We start from the raw sequence: 21,741 nt of genomic DNA, 5'->3' as shown, positions 1-21,741 counted from the left end.
CTGTCTGCTTCCCCTTCCGTCTGCTTCCTGCAGCCATTTCCCCAATTCCCCCCCCCCCACCTGCCTGCTGTGGTCTAGCACCATGTGGTTCCTAGCGGCAGCACCGGGACCACAGAAGCTGGCTCAGCTGGCCCTGAGACTGGGGTGATTGCCCATGGTCCTCCTCTGCCTCTGTCCTCCCTCCCTCTTATCTGGATTTCCTTTAGCATGGTGAGGCAGGAACAGTTAGGTAGAAGCCTCCAGCAGACCCCGCTAGGCAGTGGCTTCCAGCAGGGACTTGAGGTGGGGGGGATTGGGGCTGGGCCAGACTTGTTGCTACAGTTGTTTAGTTCTGCCTCTGGCTCCCCCTGGGCCCTACTGCCCCTGGCTCCTGTCAGCTTTGACAGGCAGGCAGGAGCAGATAAATATTAATTTTCTAATTTTTTTAGTGGACCCACAGGCTGGATAGAATGCCCTGGAAGGCCAGATCTGGCTCACAGGCTGTATTTCTCCTGCCTCTGTCCTATACTCTATGTTTTCTAATCCTCTCACTTTTTTCTGGCTATCCACTTAACCATGTTCAAATTATCAACGTTTCTCTTGCATTGTGGACACTAGAAATGGGCACAGTGTTCCAGTTGTGGCCACACTAGTACCAAATACGAAGGTTATATACCCTCCTTACTCTTACACAAGGTATTAATGCACCCAATGATTGCATTAGCCCTTTTCATAGTTTCATAGTTTCTAGGGTTGGAAGGGACCTGAGCAGATCATCTAGTCCGACCCGCTGCCATGGCAGGAAGAGCACTGGGGTCAAAGGCTTTTAACCAGAGCCTTCCATTAGGAGCTCATGTTCAGGGGATTATCTGCCATTGCCCCCAAACTGTTTAAAAAACTGCTTCCAAGGATAGAGTTGTACTCCTGTAAGTATGGCCTACTACCATATTAAATTTATAGAGGCTTAAATTGATGCTCAGGGAAGAGAAGTGAATTGCCTTCAAACAGTGGCAGAGCTTGTTAATGCAGGAACCTTTAATCCCAGTTCCCTATCTCACCATTAGATACTCATGTTCTGTTAAAAATAGATTTCCCATTGATAAGATTCCTCTTTTTGGGGTCTTAATAGCATATCAACAAGACTTTTCCAGCGTGCTTGTTTTGATGGGTTTAGGTGTTCAGGTGGCAATTATGGTTCCCATTACTTAATCTAGTTCACGGTTTGTAATGAACAAAGCAGTACTTGCAAACTACAAACCATTGTAGCTACATTGTATAAAAATTCTTCTCTATAGGCTTAGTCATTTCCTGGAATTTTCAGCAAATGGAATAATAATATATTAAACACACTATAAAACATTTTCTCTCAGTTTCTTTTGCTAAATAATGGTTTAAATGTGTTGCTGCCAGCCACCTATCCCCAGGAAATACCTTTCCCTTGACCCCTCTGAAAAGCTGGTATAATTCTAGTAGTAATTTCTAGTGCAGCCCAATCCCTTTTCTTTTTCCTGGGTTGGCCAGTTACATGTGTTTACAAGAACTGCTTGAAGTGAATGTGTAGAAGCCAACATTACTTACTCAGTTGAAAGTAAAGTTGTTGGTAGTGAACCTCTTCTGCACTTAGTGATTGGGACAGAAACTATCAGTTTTCCTTCCTCAGTGGGTGGGAGATCATTCCTGGTCTTGAAGAAGAATGACAATTGTCTTTGGAGCAGTCTGGTTCCTTTAGCCTCCCCCAGTAGAACTGCTTATTAGAGTTACTATTGATTTGAAAGTATTTCAGCATTTTAGAATACCAGACTCCCTGTAAAAATGAGGTCCAGACCTTGTAAAAAGTTCCACTGTGTGGATGCAATCCAGTTTTGTTAGTTGCTGAACAATTGTGTATCCTTCTAGTCAGAACTAGTTTGCTTTCTTTTCGGTACCGCAAAGCCATAATTTTCCCTTGATAGCATCTAACAAAGTAAGCTGCTGTTTACAAAAGCTTATACAACACTGAATTAATTAGTCTGTAAGGTGCATCTCTGTCATGCCTTCTGACTGACTTCAGACAAACATAGCTACTATAACTACCTCTCTCTTTCCGCAGCTGGTTTGGCCAATTGTTTAACCGGTATGTGCTGTTTTGTGATACCATGTCTAAGTTGTAGAAATTGTGGGTTAACTCTAGTGAACAGTTGCTTCTTTGTTCCAGCCCAAATAAAGTATGATGTCCCTTTAAGTATTTTTATGTTATAAATGATTGGCAACTAAATACTTCTCTGATGGATGCATTAGGAATAGCTACAGAAATAGATAATTCCATTTTAAAATGGGCAATTCCATTTTTCCATAAGGCACAAGTATGTAACTGCGGGACTAATTCTGGTACAAACTTCCTTGCCTTTTCAATATGAGATTGGGTTTTCTGATCATTGGTAGGAATATCTTTTAAACTGCTTACTCACACCTGTCCCATTTAGATATCAGGCTAAGTAAAAGACAGCCTCAATTATTCTGTATTTCATTTAGGTGTTTTATCCATAACGTATTAAGACCATATAAAATTGAAAAAGCAATCTTTGTCTAGCTTGGATAAATAAAAAGATAAGCTTGTCTTTATGTGACTGATCACTTTTAAATTAAAGACAACTGTTTTTAAATAGACCAATCTAAGTGATAAAGCAAGTAAAGTACTAAAGTTTTAGGCACTTTGATAATTTTGGCATGCTTTCAGAGACTCAAGCTTCAAGTAACCTGATACTAAGAAAGACATTTAATGTTACATGTTTTACATTAAGGAGTTGTTTTTGTTAATGTTTGTTTGGGCTTTTGTTAAATTCATTTTTAGAAGAAATAAAAGGCAACTTACAAAGCATCATTTTTCATTGCAAAATGTGTGTTTTTGAAGGTCAAATTGATAGCATGTAATCTAAATTTTCGGTAAGTGTTTAACAATATGCCGACAGCTTTATTGACTTGTAATAGCACTATATCACACTTTCATGTATAGAATTTTAAAGAAGAGCAGAACCCTTTTATAAATTATTAGTGCCTTTGCTATAGGTGATTAGAGAACAAAGGAATTTCATTTTTGCAACAGTTGTCTAGACGTACAAGAAATATTTGCTTGGATTTTCTGTTTTGAATGCTTGATTTGCTTATTTATCATTAAAGGCAAAAAGTTCAGTTAAGGAACCTCCACTAAAAATCTGAGCACTCAGATGCTTAGGTCTGGGTCATGCACGAGAAGATTGTCCCTTGTAAGGGCTATGTAAAGCTGTGTTACAGTCCCTGCATGGATGGAGTGTTGTGTTCTTCTTCTCACCGTTTCTTCGGGAGACTAAACCATGTTGTGTCAGCCTACAAAGCAGGCAAGCCACATTGTAGGGAGCAGGCTGTAATGTCACAGAGATTTTTTTATCCCCTTATTTTACTTTATCCCTATTCTGTCTGTTGCCCCCTGCATTGTCTTTCCATTTCTATGCCAATTTTTACCTCTCACTTCTATATCCTTCTCTCCCTTTTCTCTGTCCATGCTTCCTTTTTTTGCTATTTTAATTTCCTTTTTCTCCCCCTTTTTCCCCTCCCCTTTTCTGAGAGATAAGGAGAGGGAGAAATGTGACATCTGTCCCTGGAGCACCCCTTTCAGCCTGCTGTAGTGTCCATCCTTAGCCATACGTCAGTCAAGTGCAAATGGATCCTACCACAGGTTAGGGCGCTGTCAAGGTCTGCTGTGCTGGTAGCAGCCTTTCCCACTGCTTTTGTGTCCTGTACTAAGAAACACTAAGAGGATAGAGGGGGCAGGAAGTAGGGAGAAGAGGAATCTCCCAACTTGCTAACTAGCAATGAGGTAAGTGTCTCAGTGTGGGACTATCATGCCATAACTAGAAATGCAGCAGCAGGACAAGTCAGCCACTAAATGAGATTGCCAATGGAAATAAAGAATTGTCTTGCCAAATACAGAACGTTTGACTACTTCCTGTAAAATCTCTGATTTAAAATTGAATTGGTAAAGTATTTTGCCTACAAAGGCATGTCTTTGCATATTGTATTTCAAGTGTGCTCATTGGTTGAGAAGCCACGTCTGCAGAATTTTTAAAAAGAAAACAAGATTTTCAGCTGTGGGTATAACAAGCCTTAACCAGAATGTTGGTCATTGCTTTTGGGATGAACAGCAATTTCTGTCACCCTTTTAAGCAATTGAAATATTCATTTTGAAACCTTGTTTTCAGTTGTTCTTAGTTTTTCTGATTCTCGCTTTTCAAGCTGAAACTTTCCAAGTCTGGTCTGTGCTTGGAGTTGTTTTTGGTGGGGAAGGAGAAAATGGTTCAGCAGTTTAAACTGTGAGAAAAGTGAAAAGACTATATCCCTGCCCCCCCCCCCCCGTTTATGTAATAACCCTCTCTTAACTTGTTCTTGGGTACCTCTACAGCCTAAACACCTGGAGGTTTGCAAGTGAAATTTGACTAGGACTGTTGTAAAAACACAGAGGAGACTCGATTTGATTTTTGTGAGTTTTTAGCTACTGAGTACACACAGCGGACTAACATGGAACATACAAAGGGCTCAACCAAAGAATTTGCTGAGAGTGCTTGTGGAAGTTATCTGCTTATTGAAAAAATCCAGGTCTGAGAAGTTGCTGTTAATTAATAAGGACACCTGGGGCGGAAGAAAAGGCTCCTGGAGACTTTGTAAATTACACCAGAACTGTGGCGAGGCTTCTAATTTAAAAAAGAAAAATTAAAAAAAAGTGCTGTTGTGGGGAAACAAGTGGTCATGTAAGAAACATTGTCCTTTGTATCAGCTAAGGACCCTCCCTTTGAAGCTGGTCTGCACAGGTATTTGTATAGGATTGCATGGAGTGACTTGAAGTGTCAAGATCAAAGAGGGTCTAATGAAGAATAGCCATCTTAATTTCTAAACTTCTGAATTTTGAGCTGTGTAGCCGTAATATTCTACCCCTGCAATTTGTTGAGTCATCTGCCTTGCTCAAGGAAATACTGAGTAATCTGAGGACATTATGAAGTTGTTACTTTTAAAACAGTAAAATGTCTTACTGTCCCACTAGTTCTGCAGAAGAAGGAAAACCTACAAGTACTGACAGTTGTAAAAAATGGAGGGGAAGTGGCTGGTTGAGGTATTGAGACCATGGACTACTGAAATCACTAGATCAGTTTTAAATTCATAGAGACCTAACCCTTTCAATGGATATTTTCTTCTCTTTTGAAGATATCCCTATCATAACTTTTCTTTATTGTCTGCCTGAAGTTCTGTGTTGCTACCATCCATTCTGCTGGCAGAAAGCAGGGCAGGGTGGCCTTTTATGGATTATCACTCTGAACAAGTTAGTTTATAATGCCATCCCTTTGCCTAGCTTCAGATTAACATGGCTAACTTCTTAACTGTTCTGTTATGCAAACATGGAGTTGGCTGGGTGTTCTCTCTCAAAATTCCTATTTGTTTTGTAGTTCTCATTCTTAAGCACTAAATAACTCTTTCTGAGGGTCTTCAGTGCCCACCACCCCCAAGTTTTCCTGAAAAATGAGCATGGTCTCCTCCTGTCTCTTTCATTAATGGTCATGGAATAACCTTTCCAAGAATGCAGGGGCCAGGGGTTGAGGGACTCAACTGGCCTTCGTGGGCCAAGTTTTCCCAGGGGCTGAATGAAGTTAAGATGGCCCCCCCAAAAAACAGCTCACCAGTGTCTCAGAAAGGTTCTTATCTGAACCAAAGAGAACACCTTGACTGAAGGAGCTATGGCATGTATTGGCTTTCTAATGTTTGAGACTCTAGGTCTGTGCCTTGAACCTTGGCAAGGAAGTAAACTTGGCAATTGGACAGAGCATAAAGATTTGGGAAAATTATTATGTGGCAAGCTTAGAGCAGTATGAGTCTTCATTCACTCTGTGGCCTTTTTAAAAGGGACAGCTCAGTACTCTTCAAATCAACCAGATGCCCTCTGAGGGGACAGAGTTGCCCTTTTACGGGTTCTGTAGTTATTTGCCTCCCTGAAATCCTGTATCTAAAGGTGGTTGACTCGTGAGGTTCCAAGTTTGAGACTGAATGAAAGGAACGGACCATTTGATTTCAGAAATTAGTTGTAACAAGTCACTGCTGCAGGTATGGTCACCTGATTGTCATTGGTGATTGAACCTAAGAACCTTAGTAACAGAAGCTGTAGGCCTCTACCATTGGAAGTAGATAGCTGAAAGTCTCAAGTTTAACTGATCCACATGTGTGCACCTGTAGCTGATGTCAGTGGTTATTTCTTCCAGAGATCTGGCAGTGACACACACAAAGAACTATGGCTGACTGGGTCTGTTTGGTGGTGCAGACAGAATGAGCTTTGAGTAAGCTTTGAGTCATATATCTGAAACCTGCCCCTGTTTCTGAAATCAAACTGGTACGTTACACCAGAGATTCATTGCATATTCATCTGAACAACTGCATTATGCCAAAAACTTATTGAAATCTTAAATCTGACAATATCTCTTTTCAAATTCAATTAATTTTTTATTACAGTTTAGCCCATTAACTTGACAGCTAATTGCAAGTATTTCCAAAAGGATTTGAATGAATTATTCATATCATATCAAGCAATCCTCTCCTTCCTATCCTCTTTCCCCCTCCTCTTGCATTTTTATGTTTTGGCAGCAGCCATGCCTTGATATTCTTGTCTATCTGTTGTTAATTGCTTAGGTCACTGCTGTAGAACAAATGTAAGTGTCCTAGTCAAATCCAAGATGGATTAAAAACACAATGTATAAATTTTTGCACAGTTTCTAGAGAAGACTTCCATTATGACTTGCAGTGATCTTTTGCTGGGGTGCAAGGTTACTGAAACTAAACTTTTCCACAGGGGTAGATTAGTTGGATCAATTTGAAAGCTGCCTTGCTTGATTAGGAACTTGTGTTCTAGTCATTAGGAAACATGTTTCTATTCATCTCTACTTGGTCACTTTGGAAGTAGAAGTGACCCTGAACAGGAGGTTTTTTGGCTCTGGTGCTAGAGGTTGTCTATATGGAAATATGTTATTGATCTTTCTTCCCCTCTTGGGATCAGATTGGGTGTTGTATTTTTCTATCTTTTTGCTATCAGTAAAATGATGGTTTAAATTTTGGGCCTGCTCCTATTTTTAAAGCTGTTTTGGATTTACTAGGTCCCTTGAACAGGCTCTGTTGCTCAAGATTACTTAAAAAAAAATCCTATTAAGGGTTTTTTAAATGATTTTATTCTTTTTAAGTTACTTAATCTAATTGCTGCTGTGGAGCAGGTAAATTTATTAAATGTCTCTGGTAGGTATTTTAGCAGTGACTTTAAAAATAATGTATATCTTGATTGGATATAATGTATATAATAACGTATAAGCCATTTCAGTATAAATACATTTACCACGTGCAAGTATTTCTACTATTTTTGTTAATATTTTTCTTGTTTCATCCAGAAAATATGTACAGACACACCCATTTCATTCAGTTTCTCTTTGATATGCTATCTTTCCGTTAGAAAGAGAGAAAGAACACTGCAAGTATTCACTTCACACTCAAAGGTACAGACAAGAAGATCCGTTTTTGCTCTGTGCAGCTGAAGCAGATAGAGAAGGGGGGACTGACTGGCTGGCTGCACTGACCACTTACGCAAGACATGTTGGCATTTGCAAAACACAGATGCCCAGGACTGAAATGAAACTTTCCACTCAGAGCACAAGGGTGTCATTTTTCCTTTCTCCATTTTTCTTCTTTTCTCTTGTCCTCATAAATGTATTGTACAGAATCTGCTGTTGGCTGTGGAGCAGCTGTAGAAACCTTATGCAGCTGTTCATTTGGAAGCCATTTTCCCACGAACTGAGGATGACTGTGAAGAATTTGTACCTAGCTGTATTCTGAAAACAGAATAAAGTCAAAATGTGTGAGTGCAGCAAGTCTCTTTTTTAAAAATCATTTTTCCCTATAGCACCCAAGTTCAAAATGTAAGATGCACATATAAGAAAGCATGCAGGCCCCACACCTGTATCTTTCTCTACTGTGTGGAACTTAAGGTGGTTCATGCTTTTAGTACAGTTTTTTCTAGCTCAGAAATCTGAAAAAGAAAAATCTTTCGTCTCTTCTATGTGGCACCCCCTAAAACTACCTCTACCTTCCTTGAAATTGTTCCAGCCTCTACATTTGGTAGAACAGTCTCAGTGGTAGTTCTCATTTAATTAAGGATGCCAGATGCTCATCTTCAAAGAGAGGCAAAAGCTGGAATGGCAGCTATGCCATGGACAGCAGCGTTTGGCTAGCCACTTGATCCTGAGACCAATGCAAAATTGAAATGAATGGGCTAGGTGGAGAGAATTGACATTTTCAGTGGGGGTGTTTGTGTATCAAACTGATGAAAAATTTGCATTACTCAGTCATTAAAAAAACCCCAACAAAACAAACATTGGGAAATGACTGTTTCATCCCTGGTATTTGTATGATTTGAAAGCATGTTTTTAATCTTCTCTTTCATTGCATTTTAAGATGCAAGGGGAAAAGAAGCAATGGTGAGAAATAGGCAGGTTTATTTTGTGGGTATTGATGTGGCTTCCTAGGTTTGGAGCATTAATCCCTCCTTAGTAGTCATGTTCAGGTTTAAGCATGTTGGAAAACAGGAACTGATGCAGACCCCTGAGGAGGTGAAAGTACTTGTCATATCCTTCCCAGAGGTTTTAGGTTGCTTCCCTTTAGTTGATTCATGCACATGTCATGCACTATCTAATGCTGTGTTGATGACCCCTGCTGTTTCTTCATGTTTCTTTTGAAGGAGATGAGAGTGCTTAAGAATAGTTTTGAATTGGAAACAACTTTATGGACTTGCTTTTTTGTTATGTGAATTAGCTACTTTAATTACTTGTCTTGTCTTGTCTTGTCTTGTCTAGTATGTTTATGGACTTGCCCTTTCCTTATATGAACCATTTTAATTATCTGTTATTTTTAGTACCTGCAAGAGATTTACAATGAATGATCTGTGCTGATAATTCCAGGCCATAGTTTCCCTTATTTATGAAGAACCAGCCCGTGAGAGACTGCCCAATAAGTAGAGATCAAGCTATAGTAATTTTTTAAACAATGTACTGACTTCTTTATGAGTGCAATGAGCCACAGTGTGTAAGAAAGTTTCTGACTGTTAGAAATTATACTGCTTGTTTTATGTAGTATCATATTAGTTTACCTCTGTTTCTCCAACTTCATATGTTTATCTATTAGGGCCCCCAGATCTCTGGCTAAGGACAGGTGGAGTGGGGGGGCAGGGGACAGGTAAATGATAAACAGCACATTAATAAAAAGCAGATTTAAAGAAGGAAGCAATTTATGTGAAATAAAAGATATTTAAATTTATGTTTTAATTATATTTGAGATTTCTAACAATTTTAAAACAATGCAATACAACCTTAAAAAAAGAGCCAAAACAAAACAACAAAACTTGCTGTTAAAATCCCTTGTGGATTACTCACAAAAATGCTTTACTTGTGAACTGGAGACAGAGACATAGATTCTGAATAAAATTTTCCATCAAGAGTATAAACATTTTTTCTCACTTTTGTTTTTTCTTCTTCTTTGGCTTTTTGTATGTCCTCACTGCCAGCTATCTTGCTGAGTATGAACCAAGACAAATAGACAAAGCATTCTGTTTTCAAAGCTACCTTAGGGAAAAAATGGTCATATCACATCTCCTATTTTAAATTCTGATTTCTGTACTGTATGAATTTTAGTGCCTTTTTTTAGATTATTTGGTTTAAAGGTTTAATAAGAAGATATTGTGTTATATTACATCTCTTTACAAAAGAATTCAAGGGAAGTTTATTCACATTGTGATTAAACAGACTTCACAATTGGATGGGACAAGCTTACTTGTAATGATCCCATATCACGATGTTGAATAAAATTACCATTCCCTTCAGAACAAAATGATAGTTTCAGCATTTTCATATTGATTAATATCTTACCTAATTTGATGTGCTCTTATGAAAAGTAATTTAGAAAATGAGTGTGTTGATAAGCTGGAAAGATGAAATAGACTTAGATGTGAGATACATTTACTGCTCAAAACCCCTGGCCTTAGTATTATAAGTAGAATAAGAAGCACAAAATTCAGTAAAAATCAGAATGTTTTACTGCTGTTAGTCTTTGCTCAAAAGGAGAAGCAAAAGCGTGGGTTAGGATGAGGAATGAACACGACTTATTTCTAAACAGTAGTGTGATCAGTTCAAGGTTGAAATTGAGGGCATTGGGGGATTGAGGGCATGGGGGCTTGAGAGTAGCTGTGAATGCCAGACTTCACATGTGACTTAATAAAGGGGCTAATGTTTCATGCCTGTAAGTATGTAAGCCTTTAGAGGCACAAATATTCTTGAGAATTTTAAAGGCCTTAGTCGCTACAACTTTTACAATTAGTCTTTAATTGAAGTCTTGAAATAGATCTCAAAACACAAATCATATAAAATTAGCAGATCCTGAATCAAACTTTAAAAAGCATCTGCTTTTCTAACCGTGTTTATTGCTTTCATTTTCTAGGTCTTCAGGGATTTTGAATTGCAAAACAATTCTCCATTTAAACACTAAGCTTATTACACCAAAGGTAAGAAGTAGTTGCATTACTGTGTTATTGCTTGATTAGTATAACACTGACGATTTGGGTAGGGCTAACTGAATTTTAACCTTTTGCTTGGGTTTTTGAACAATTTTTGTTGAGTCCTAAAGTAGTTTTAGATCAACACCTATTAACTAGCATTAGCTGATCCTGAAAAGTATAAAGAACCTTCAGCTCACATTTGACCCTTGCAGGAATTCACCTGCAGGCTATTCCCCTTCACTTATTCAGAGTTTAGGTGTATTTATGATTGTAAGAAGCTGAATATGAGGTTGGTCATTATTTCATTTTGTAAAATTCAGGTGCATGCTGTTCTAAGCAGGGCTAGAAGTAGTAGTGCCTACTACTAAAGTTATCTAACATTTACCAGTATAAGACCTTGTTTGTAGTTACCTATAACTTTACTAAATGTTAACTCTTTCTGCTGACTTTTTTCCCTATGACAGTTGTCTCCTTCAAGCTTGTTTTATTTCTGTTGGAAAATTTAAGCTGAAATAATGCAAACGTTTCTGAAAAAGTGGTTTGAGAAAATGTAGTTTTGACTACAATATTTCTATTTGGTCACCTTTCTCGAGAAGCTCTAGCTTCTCCTTTATGCTTTGAAGCATTTGTAGGCTGGGATGTGCTTTTTGCCAACACTGTGAAAATTCATTCCAGTTTGGCCCATTTGAAGCTTTTGAAACACTGCAGTTCGTGCACACCCAACAGAGTCTTGCAACAGCTTCTCAGCTAAAATGATCAAAGATTTAATGGAAATAAGCAGCCTTTGGTTCCCTGCACATCTAGTTTTGGGCTGTTACGCTCTGGGTATGAGTGGGAGCAGAATGGAAAGTGGGAAGGCTGCTCTCAAGGCTCCTACAGATGGGCCTTATTCAAATGCAGATTTGGTTGGCACAGGACCTATGGACAGGAGAATGGATAAGGCAGATGAGATTGGGACAAAGGAGCCTGGGTGTGGGAGAGACTGGGACTCTGGTGGGAAAAGAGAGAGACAAAGAGAGTTGGATCAGCTGGGTAAAGTGACTGGGACTGGAAGCTAAGGAAAAGGAACAAGCATGGGGAAAGTGGGAGCAAGTGGGTTAGGAAGTGAGACTGAGCGAGTAATGTTGGAGACAGTTCTGGACAGGCTCAGCAAGAAGACTGACTGGAATTTAGAAGCCTGCAGACTAGGATGGGTAGCTAAATAGTGTGGAACGTGGAATAGGAGCCGGGGTGAGAAAGAGATAGCACTGGAACAGGGATGGATTGGAGGAGATAGAGCAGAATGTGTTTTTGTTTTTTAGTTGTACAGTGCCTACAACGCTGGGGTCCTGGTTCATTTGTAAGGTTCCTCAATGTTATAGTAATACAAAAAATAACTGCCCACTACAGAACTCTAATGTAGTGGTTTTCAACCTTTTTAGACTGATAACATCCATCTAAAACTTTTCCCAGAAAGAGAAGTGCAAGGAGGAACGCTCCTTCTGCAGCTCTTCCCAGTTTGGTTCCAAGGCAGATGAGACAGTTTCGCCCCGCTGTGGTGGCACCCTAGAAATGGATGCTGCTGCCATCTGGTAGAACTGCCCTGCATGCCTCTGTTTTCAGGACACATGTCAGCACTGAACTCGGAAGAGCTACAACAGAAGTGGTGCATCAGCCTGCATGGTGTAATGTAGGCAGATATGCCTTCCTGCTGCAGCCACTTCTCAGTTCAGCTCCAACATGCCTCCTGAAAACAGAGGCAAGTTGGGACAGTTTCATCCCACAGTGGCAGTGGTGGTGGCAATGCATCACAGTGCCCCAAACACATTCTTGCAGTTGAGAAGCACTGCTATAATGGAACCTGAGACTCCTGAGACTCACCAGTCCTTTGATGTCAGCACATATCTCTGAAAACACACAAACACACTCATAAACTACCCTATCCCTTCTACTGCTCGTCTTCATAGAAAACCACAACCTTCGACTTCTATCTGTTACTCAGGTGAAGTGGCAGAGGCCTATACTGTTCATATAGGTCTGCTTACTGGATCTAAAATTCTCACCCCTTCAGGACTAGGGAGAGAAGTTACACATAAACCAGTTTAAGTGACCAGAAACTGGTTTAAACCTGTAACAGAACATAAGTTTAGTGCACATAAACCAGTTTCAAAATGGCTGAAACTGGCTTAAGATAAACCTGGTTGAAAGTAGTATCAGATTTAACTGATTTAGGTCAAACCTGTTTATGCAACCTCTGTTCCAAACCCCTTCCTGGGTTAAGTTAAATCAGGGTCCTCCAGCATCCTAGCATGCTGGGCTGTGTTCTCTGCTCCAAAGAGCAGGGACGGCCCTGCCCCCATCCTCTCTAGCCCAAGCAGGGGTTGGGGCATGGCCAGACACATCTCAGCACAATCCTATTAAGGCAAATTGGACACGGAAGGGGGTTAGTTCTTCCCTCTTTCCCCTCTTCCCCCCCACCCAGGCTGAGTCTGCCTGTCTGTGGGTGAGCGGTAGGGACTGGGGTTGGCAGACCCCAGCTGAGGTCCCTGGTGGCAGAAGGGACAGAGGGAGGAATTAACCCCCTCCCTGCCCCCTTTGCCTTAATGGGGCCATGCTGGGATGGCATCTGGCCATGACCCCACCACTGGAGCAGAGGAGAGGCAAAGAGGGGATTTATTACCTCCCCCACTTTCCTGTCCCACTGGCAGGGACTGAAGCTATTCTGGCATGGTGCCATTAAGGCTAAGGGGGCTAATTCCCCTCCTCCCCAACCAGGGGACTGCAGCTGGGGCGGATCAACCCCTGTCCTCTGGGGGTGGGGAGGGGGGCTCTGTGCAGTGCTGGAGGGGCACTCTTCTTCCTTCTCCCTCCCCTCACCATGGAGGGGGGTTCTGTGCAGTGCTGCCTGGCCCCAGAGCAGGACTCTTCCCCCTCCTCCTCTTCTTCCCTTTCCTGCTGTCACAGGGTAGAGGGATGGGCTCTGTGCAGTTCTGCCTGGCCCTGGAGGAGGATTTTTTCCTATCCTCCCCCTTCCCCCCACCCCCACTGCAGGGTGAGGAGGGGGACTCAGTGTGGCATTTCCCAGCCAAGCCCAGCCTGTACTAAGCTGCAGCCACTGGGGAGGGCCCCACCCCTGCAGCCCAGCCTGATTCCACTCAGCCCCAGCTGAGGCAGCCATATGTGCCCAGGCCAGGCCACAGGGGTAGGGCCCTCCCCAGCAGTTGCAGCTCAGACAGGGAAGCTGTCAGTGAGTGCAGCCTGGCCCAGCATACATAGGCAGCAGCTGGCTGGGCAATGGGTTACCCAGGCCAGCTTGGAGGCACCATTGGGGCTCATGTGTCCACAACTTTCTGGGGCTGGGCAGCACTGCACAGACCCCCCGCCTTCCCATGTTCCCTTCCCACCCTGTGGGAGAGGGAGGAGGAGGAGGGCAAAGAATACCCATCCAGGGCCAGGCAGCATGGCATGGAATCCCCCTCCCCACCCTGTGGGGGGGGAGAGAAGGAGGAGGAAGAGGAGGAGGGGGAAGAGTCCCTCTCCAGCATTGCATGTAGCCCCCTTCCCTGCCCCGTGGAAGCAGGGGAGAGGGAGAAGGAGGCAGGGGAAGAGTCCCCCTCTGGGGCTGGGCAACAGAGCTGTGTGCCTAGATTTCTCCCAGCTGTCAGGGAGTTGCTGCTGCAGGCAGGGCTCTCCCCCTCCTCCTCCTGCCTCAGCATGGGGGTCTGGCCGTGTCTCCATATGGCCAGGCTCTCTCTTCCCCCACCCTCCAAACCTTGCAAGCCAAGGTAGGGGTTTAAACCCATCCTCAGGCATACTCAGGCCTGCTGGGGCTTGGCTACCCTCTCCCTGCCAGCTCAGCTTTCTTGTGGAAGGGAAAGGAGGGCTGCTGTAGTGCCCCCAGGCCTGAGCCACTGCAGACATGTGCCTGCATTTCCAGAATGAAATGTGGATGTCTGTCCACTTGCAAATCAGTTCAATCTCTGCAGGTTAGACTGACCTGCAAAGATTGAATCAATTCAGGCTCAGGCTTTTTGAATGTCTGTCCCTAGCCTTGATGATCTCCCCAAATGTCAATTCCTCCTCAATCATGATGACATTTCTTTTTTTTAATAGCTTGATTTTTTCAATAAAAAGACACTCCCACACAGACATGGATCCTTGTTGTTTCCTATATTAAAAGAACATTACTGATAAACTCTGGAAAGTTGGTTGACTATCTGAGGCAGCACACTAATCAGGGCTCTACTGCATAGACATACCCTCTGGGCCTCAGCTCCCCATCAGCAAAATTGGGATAATATTCTTCAGCTAACAGAAGTATTATCAAGTAAAGCATTCAGAGAACACCGAGTGCTCAAGGTAAGGCCACAAGCAAATTAATAATCATACTTTCAAAGCAGGGTATGAATCATGTACAGCAGGGGTTCTCAAACTTTGTGATACTGTGACCCCAAGTGCTGAATGGTGGCTGCAGGGGATGGGGAGCTAGCACATGGCAGCCACAGCCACCATCCACCACTCTGTGCTGCTGCTGCATGCTACTTCCCCACACCACTGCATGTACCCCTCAAGAAGTTTGCAGCCCCCTTTTAAGTTGCTCACAACCCCCTGGGGTGTCATGACCCACTTTTTGGGAACGCCAATATACAGTAAATAAGGTTTGAGACCACACATTGAATATTTAGGAGACAACACAATACTGAAAGGTTGTTTAGTCCGAGAGCACCATATACTGAATGAGGTATATGAAGTATATATTCTTTTCACATAAAGAAAATAGTATCCAATTCTTTTGAAAGCTTGACTTCGCTAAGGTAACAATGTTATTTTTATGTAGGAAATTAGGGGGTATGTATGTACAAACTATTTAAAAACTAATTTAAAATTAAATAGATTAATCATTCATAATAGCCATTTCTGCAAAATATTTTCTTCTGCACCTTAAACCACACGTTGCTTTTCTCCTTGCAGTGATGGTATTTGAAATGTCTCCCACAGTGGAGATGAGACTGGATTCAGGTGCTGTAAGCATTGGGAGGTTTCTTTAGCTGTGATACTGGCACTCATAAATCTTTGTTGCTTTCTCCTAGACTCTGTGCAGTTTGTGTACATGCTTCTTAAAAAGTGAGGATCAAAACTGGACATAGTAATTCTAATGCTGTGTAGTCGGATAATTTCATCCATTATTGTATGTACAACAGCTGAGTTAATATAATCCAGGGGAAATGTGATTTTTTTGGTTGCAAAAGCATAACTGTTTAGTTTGTCATCCTTTTTAACCCCTAAAACTTATTTTATCATGCTTATGCCCAACCAGATATTCCCCTGAAATGTTATAAAATTCTTATAAGTAATATATTTTTAAATGTTTAAGAATAAAATTCTGACCTTTGTTTGAGTGTTTTTGAGAGTTCTGTACTTGCATATGAGGTCTTTGATGATCTGATATTTCATTTGGATCCAGTCAGAGGTTAAGCTGGCCTTTTAGGGCATGGCTGCTGTATTAAAGATTTAACAGGTTCTGTTCCTCTTCTCCAGTAAAGACATAAGGTTTGAGGTTATATGTTACAATACTGACTGAGAGGTAGGGATGTCTGGGTATTAAGGGCAAGCTCAGTTAGAGACAAAGAGGGGAGTAGAAAGCTTCCTTTACCTTTAAGTCTGCCTTTTTGGGAGTGCAGGACTGCCTAGCATAGGACAAGAAGCCTGGAAGCCAGCAATTAGGCACAGAAGGAGTTCCAGCACCACTTCTGCCCCTGTTCAGTTGTGGGCAGTGCGTTTGTGGGGAGCCAGGCTTAGCCAAGGACAGTGGTGGCAGTATGCCGGTTCTTCCTTCCAGTGCCCACTCCCAGCCAGTTGGAGAAACTGAGAGAGAAAAGGGCAGGCATGGAGCAGGCACTGGAAACAGGAATCAGCATGCCACCACCATTGTCCTTGCTGAAGCAGTGTACACATGCACACTAAATCAACACCCATATTATGTGGGAGTGGCAGGATGTTTGTTGCATCCCATAATACTTGAATTAATTGGGAGCTGAGCAAAAAGGCTACATAATGGCTTCAGATAATATCCAAGATCTAGTCCAAAGTGACATAGCTCTTTGGTCTGGCTAGCAAATAGAGATCAAAAGAAAAGCAAACAGTTAAAATCTTTTCTCAGGAGAAAGCGGGGAGGGGGAAACATCAGTTGTCAGCTGCTGTCCTGAGGACAAGCTGACACAGAGGGAGGCTCTGAAAGAAAATCTAAAGTATTAAGAAATTGGGCTTCCTTCCAGCTTTCATGCAATAGAGAATGTTAGGGAAAGGCTGCAGAGCACATACGTTCTTCTATTTTGATTGAAATAAATAAAATATTGCTTTGAGAATGCTGTTTGATTCACCGATTACCTGTGCCATTGCTCTCAGAGTGGGTGGCACTATGGGGTGTTCCATGCTTAATATCAGGAACTGAAGTCCAAGGCCCAGTATGACAGTGGGAGAATAATGTTGATTTTGCCCTGAAAGAAATGTGACAGTTTGAGGCCTGAGACTCGGGGTGTTTGTACATGTGATGCCATTAACGTGTGTATGTGAGGAAAATTTCACTTTGTGTAGCCTAATGGCATTACAGTGTACAAGTGCAAGACTTTGTATCATTGCAAACTAAATTACATTCAGATGTAGTTTAGTTTCAACTTTGCAAATTGCAACAAGTGAACTGTCAGCTCACCCTCTGGCCATGGGAGAGGCGGGCAGGCTCCACAGAAAAAAAAGATCAGGTCCCTTGCCACTTTTATCTTTAGCCGGTGCCTACTGAAGGCAGAAGTGGCGAGGGCCCTGATCCTTTCTTTTTTTTCTGGCAGAGCCTGGTCGCCTCTCCTGTGGCAGAGGGTGGGCTGCCAGTGAGCTGAGCAGCCCCTGAGCTGCAGGTAGCACCGCCACTGCATAAGGAAGGACTGGGGCCCCCTGTAGCTCACGGGCCGGTTGACCCACTGGCAGCTCACCCCCGAGCTATAGGCAAGCACCAGCTCTGGCTCCAACAGAAAAAAAAGGGATTGGACCCCTCACTCTAACATGATGGAAAAATTGAAACAGTTTAGTCCTCATGGTTTTATTTTATGTCCCACCGCTTCAATTTAGGGGGCAAAGAATAAAACCTTGGGGATTAAACTCCCATCATATGTACAAGGACCCTCAGAGCTCTGGAGGTCTCAAAGGACATGTCTACATTGTACAGTGTGGAGCTTGCAGTTATCCAAGCCACCTTCAAATATGGTAACATGGAGTACCAAGAGCCATACAGCTGCTCATTGCTTCATCTGGACTAAGTAGCTCGGCTGAAAAACAGGGTATGTTAGCCATGGGGGAAACCATGTGAATACAATTCTACTGTTTGCTAGTACTTGGCCTAGCTTGTGAAGTACAATGTTGTGAACTGTATGATACCATATTATGCAGTATAGAAGCTCCCCGAGAGATTAAAAGGAGAAAAAAATGGTAGCAAGACATAGGGTCATATATTTCCCAAATACGTATAGATTAATGATTTTCAGTGCTCTGGCAAGCAATCCTTTATGCAAGCAATTGGGGTTCCTCTACTCTCAGACAGTAGAGCAATGCTTGTTCTGTGCATTCCTTTCCGCAAAGTCTTCCAGATTTGTTAAGTACATTGAGAAGGCTTTCTCCTCAGCAGACTCTTCATTTTGGGAGATGCTGAAGTTGTCTTTTGTGTAACTGAAAATCCAGATAATATTAGGGACTATGTATATTTCAGAAATTCCCAGAGGTTCCAAACAAGACTGGAGATTTATTCTACTGACCTCAGTGCCAGACTGTACAGAGACATGGACTCTGTCCAGAGGAGCTAATAAATTAGTCTAGGTGACAAATGACTTACAAAGACTGTGAAATTAAGTATGTGCAACTTGTTGAATATTTAATACAAGAAATGTAAGTAAAGTATCAGTTATTTCATTTTTCAATCCAACTTTCATTGACCAGCTGCTTTCTGATCAGGACTGCTGTTTAGTTGGTAATCAAAGACAGATTTGAAGACAGGGAGATTAGTGTATTGGTTTTTACAAATTATCCAAATGAAGTTTTCTAGAGTAGATTAAATCCCTATGGGCAAAAACAAGCATTCAAATGACCTGACTCAGGTTAGGTGGCTTGCATTGAGCTGCCTAAACCTGAGTCAGGTTCTGCAGTGTGCAGAAGTTTGCATGGGCAGCTGGAGGTAAATTGGGGGGTGTCTGATGGGATTGAGGAGAGGCTGGTAGAATGGAGAGGGAGCTGGTAGGTCCACAGGGGGCCGCCCTGTCTGACTGAGGTATGCTATATAACCTATATTCTACTTGTATAATCTTTATTCTATAAAAGGAACTTGAGAGGCAGCCTGGGAATTAAGCTTTTACTTTTTCTACAATGTTGATGAGCTGGATCAGAGACTTGCATTTGTTTCTGTTTCTGTCTTGTTTTTATCCTTTAGTCAACCTACAAATGTACTCTAATTTGTTTTACTGCAAATGCAATCTGAAACTGTATGTATTATATGTATTATGTATTCCCATCTCTTCTTCACTGTTGGTATTTCTTTATCCTGGATTGTTTCAGGAAAATGGTGATTATGGTTCTGATTCATCAGAGTACTGGCTATCTACACTCACCCCGTACAACACTACACAGAGCTAGGCTGAGCTTGCATTAGCATAGTTCATCATAATACTGAAAGGTCACAAACGGCCTCGTTTAAAATGTAAAATAATGAAAGGCAGAGGGCATTTAAGAGAGCAGAAGAGAAGAACATAATTTGTAAAGATTTGTCATTGAAGAAAAAAACCAAAATGACCTTAAAATGAAGATTTTTTGTTGAAAAAATATTATGAATCATTAACTGTGTTTTATGAAAGCTTCATAATCCACTAGTTATAGATGACATATATTTCAGAACATAGTCATACTAGTGTTATCCTCTTCTGTCCTGATGAGGGGTACAGTTCAAGTTGGCAGGCTTTGTTCTGTGTGATTTTCCTTGATTTTTAACTATTAATGATCAATGCTCTCTAATCATTTTGCATTTTAGAGTGGCTAGATTTTATTCGTAGTGCTGTACATATATGTAGAAATGTATAGACAGAAATATTTACACTGAAAATACATTCAGAAATTATTGTACTTGTTTGTTTTGATGTTTGTAATGCAGGTTTTTGTTGGCTTGATATAATACCCCCTCCATCCCTACCAAAAAGGTCTATTCTGTAACAGACCTTATAGATCAAAAAGCAACTCAGAACACATTTATTTTAATTCACAGGGTATATAGATATGCTAAGAAATCTATTTTCAAGGTATATCAGCCCAGTCCTACAACTATTGATGTGGGTGCAGGTATACCAACAGTGGAGTTAACTCATAGGCAGGCCTCTAATTGTCAAGATTTTTAAACCCTTACTGTCATTTAATTTCTCTCTGACGTTCAGCGTGGTCAGCCTATGTTATCAGCCCTATGTTGATGTTAAAATCAGGTAATTCCCACTTAATCATTATCCCCTCAAATGTTCTTAAGTGAATGTGGTTTCACTGCATTTATGGGTAGAATCAATTGAGATAATCTTGGATTAATCCCATTACCCTCTTTAGTTGCCTTGTTTATTGCCTCCTTTGTTGTCCAGTGTATGTAAACTGTTCAAAAGACAGGGGTATCACTGATGCCCTTTAACATGGCATTCCCTGCCTTACAAAAATCTACCTATATTTATTATTCCACATATAGTCTCACAATATAAAATAGAGAAATCTCAAAAATTTAAGCCTTGTTTTTGGCAGTTTCATATTCTCATTTAGGATCCTGCAAATATACCTACATATACTTCTCCTTAATACTGACAGTTAATTTCTTGAAATCAATGGGAATACTCGTAGAAATTAAGTTAGGTTCATATGTAAGTGTTTGGAGGATTACAACTTTCTATAGAATTGAACTCAAAACCTTTAGCCACTGATGAAATTAAAATATGTCTGGGTATTCAACTCAGCATGAGCAGCTAAACATAAGGAGGGGACATGTATACTACCCTAAAATAGAGTGCATGTCCTCTTATAGTTCAAAAATAATTAACATAAAATATATGGGATCATAAAATATACTTCTTGCAGACAGAATGCTTTGATAAGCAAACTTGGGAACAGCATGGAGCTGCGGGTACTGTAATTTCAAGTTCAGCTGTAATCTTATTTTTGCTGTGTTGATAGGTAGGGGAATGGACTCTCTTTTATTTATTTATTTACAAGAAAGTAGACCTGATTCACTTTCACTGAGTCTATTGAGATCTCTACTCCAGAATTCAGCACCTTGCAATTTTTCCTGCATATTGTCTTTTGTTACACTTTTATCTAAAATTCAGGTAAGATAATGTGGTCTTAAAAGCATTGATGGTTTTAGTGCTGTTGCTTCTAAATTCAATGAGATGTCAGGGATTTGATTAGTTTACACTAATTGCCTTTTTTGTATTCAAAGTGCACATATTAAATGTTTTACAGTATCAGAGTTAGTTCGTTGTTTCCAGGAAAATAATTGGCATTTATTTATTAAATAAAGACTGCAAGGAAAAAAATGCATCATGCATTTAAAAGCTGATCCAACTTTGAAAGCACTATAGTTTCTTTTGTTGAGGTTTAACAAAAAATGGAGTTTGTGCTTTCTGAATATTTAACCAGCAGGAAAAGCTCCTAGAACCTATGTTGAGGGCCATTTCATGTCCACAATGTAAATTCAAATTCTGTGTTTTGCATTTAGATTGTGGAAATGGTATTCCTTCTAATGTTCTCAATATATTTCTGCTTGCCTGACTTGTGTTTCTTACTGTAACATACATTTTGCCATAACAACATTTCAGCACTGAAAGTTAGTGTTTTCTGAACTTGTTCCTTAAGAAAATATCATATAAAATTCTGAAAGGAGTTTTTGTCATAGATTGGAGTGCAGTCCAGAAATGATGCTGAGATTCTCTTTTACAAGCTTTTTATAAACCTGATGTGAAATTGATATCAGTAGGAGGATGTGTACCTTATTGATTGACTTAGATCTAAAATGGTTCTTCATTTAACGTTGTTGCTAGTGGCAGCTCTGTATGTAGAAAAGAAAATGCAGGATTGGGTCCTCATGTGAGCACAATAAAGTTTGCTAGCAATTCCTTAAAAGGAAAACATATATATATGTAGATAAG

The 21,741-nt window shown here is 40.9% G+C and overlaps 1 long non-coding RNA gene across 1 annotated transcript in view; it reads left to right on the top strand.

The window, feature by feature from the left end:
* The window catches only part of LOC109302811, a 410,293-nt gene that overhangs the window by 24,548 nt on the left and 364,004 nt on the right, over window positions 1-21,741 (top strand). The window contains exon 2 of the long non-coding RNA XR_002098941.1: window positions 10,501-10,564. This is a non-coding gene — a long non-coding RNA (uncharacterized LOC109302811). The remainder of the gene's footprint in view (window positions 1-10,500; window positions 10,565-21,741) is intronic.

This window comes from Gavialis gangeticus, unplaced genomic scaffold, assembly GCF_001723915.1.
Source record: "Gavialis gangeticus isolate Ggan-Ray unplaced genomic scaffold, GavGan_comp1, whole genome shotgun sequence".
Classification (NCBI taxonomy): Eukaryota; Metazoa; Chordata; order Crocodylia; family Gavialidae; genus Gavialis; species Gavialis gangeticus.
The sequence above is the reverse complement of the archived record's forward strand: the minus strand, read 5'-3'. Positions and strand labels throughout refer to the sequence as shown.